Genomic DNA, 2086 nt, shown 5'->3' on the forward strand with positions numbered 1-2086 from the left:
GGGGATTCTGAATGTATGCCTCTATTGACGATCGTCAATATCTAACTCGGGTGCGAGCATTCTTTCCGGTCTTTCGTTAATAGAAATGGCTCCTTTCCGAGCCCACCGTTGTTCCTCGGACCAAGCCTGAAGCGGTCTGACAGACTCGGGTCATCGAGACCCTCGAGTCTCATGAAGATAGAGCATTGAACCTTGAACTTTTTAGAGAGGTCCCAGAGTGAAGGTCAACTTCATGCACTTGGAGATTTACTTTGATCTTGATGTAGTAATATCTTAAGACGTTGCAGATACTTCCCTAGTGAGGGGTTGCCCATTTTTAGGAGATGTCCTAGGATCGAGCCTTCATGGACGGCACTTGAAGCTCTTAGTTTTCTTCTCAAAAGGAACCTTCGAGGTCGGATACCACCTCGAAACTGGAGATGATGTGGTTGGCTTTTTGAAGCCTAACTTTTCTTTGACGGAGGTCCTCGAGGTCGGGTACCACCTTGGGATTGGAGATGACGTGGCTGGATTTTTTAAGCCTAATTTCTCTTTGATGGAGGTCCTCGAGGTCGGGTACCACCTCGGGACTGGTATTGAAGCCATTGTCCTCTCGGGGCCTAAGTTGGATAGGCGGACCATTGCTATTTCCCCATATATATATGGAGTTGCTCCCACTTCTTGGGAGATACCAATATTTTAGATATCTATCCTTCCGTTTCGGCGTCGAATCCTTCGTTACCTTAGCACTAAAGTGTTTGTGCAGGTTCCCGCTCCAGTTTGTTAGCCCCGCCACAGCCATGACTACTACTTTAGGGTCTGCCCGACAGAGAAGGGAGAGTTCCAATCACAATATTTAGGATCCATGGGAGTATACTTTGAAGACTATGTCTTCGATAAGAGAGGAGCACCTTGAGCTAGTGATGAGATACTGCGGATGGGGCGAGGGCATAGCGTTGCAGGTGCTTCCCCTGGATAAGGATATCATGGACTTTGCTGATGGATTTTTGAACGTGTACTTTTACCCTTTCGCACTAGGCCCCTTTGATAGGGTCGTCCTCGATTTTTGTTCAAAGCATCGTGTTACTTTGGTGCAGATACATCCGTTGTTTTGGCGAATAGTGCTGACGATGAGGTTCTTTGCGGAGAAGGAAGGGCTTGAATTCACGCCCAGTCATCTTGTTAGGCTGTACCATCCCTTTCATCATCGAGGTCTATTGACCTTGCAGTGCCGTTCGTCTACGCCCTTTATTGTTGATAATGAGGAAGATGGAGATCGAGAGTGGATTAGTCAGTTCGTCTGGGTCCAGACGGCTAACATTGTCCCCATGGAACTTATACCATTCCCCGAAGAATGGAATTATACGCGTGAGTGGAGCGTCTAGTGCTTTCTTAGATTTTCTCATGGTGGAAACTAGTTTGTTAATCGTGTTTCTCCCTTCTTTGCAACAATTTCATTGGTGGCGAAGTTCCTGACCTGCCTAGTTGGGTTCAGAAGTTGGCGACCCATTCGACTTGTGACGAGCGCAGGTGGTGAGCTATATCTCGGGGCACACGGGAAGAAAAATATCATGGTATGTATATGTACTGCTTTTTCCCCGTCCCCCATACATTTGGGAAGACATTTTCCCCTTTTCATGTATTAATATTATCGTCGTAGGTACATGAAGGACCCCAAGGGCGAGGCTGTGCTCCTCCGGATAGGGGGAGGGATTTCCAGCTTTCGATCTAAAGGACAACAATGATAAACGTTATATGCATTTGCAGTGTGATGGCACTCACAGTAGGGCGAAATGGGGCCGAGTCTTTGAGGAGAAAACATCATTCGTGCCCTCTGCGCCTGTAGTTTCCGGTTCTGGAGAGGTGGCTATTTCGAGTGATCGTGCTTTAACTGAGGTTGATTCTTCCAGTGCCAAGGGGACTAGATTAATAGAGGTGTGCTTGTCCTTCGAGGAAGTCCGCCGACTTCACTTTGCGGTGAGCTTTGGCACAGGCCTTCCGAATTTTGCGTCTTCCCTTCCTTGTCGAGTTTTTCTTTTGTAGGCCTTTGACAGGCTTAGGTCTGATCTGCTCCGTCATGGGGCTAGGATCTAGAAAGCTCTGGATG

This window comes from Nicotiana sylvestris, chromosome 12 (genome assembly GCF_000393655.2).
Source record: "Nicotiana sylvestris chromosome 12, ASM39365v2, whole genome shotgun sequence".
Lineage (NCBI taxonomy): Eukaryota > Viridiplantae > Streptophyta > Magnoliopsida > Solanales > Solanaceae > Nicotiana > Nicotiana sylvestris.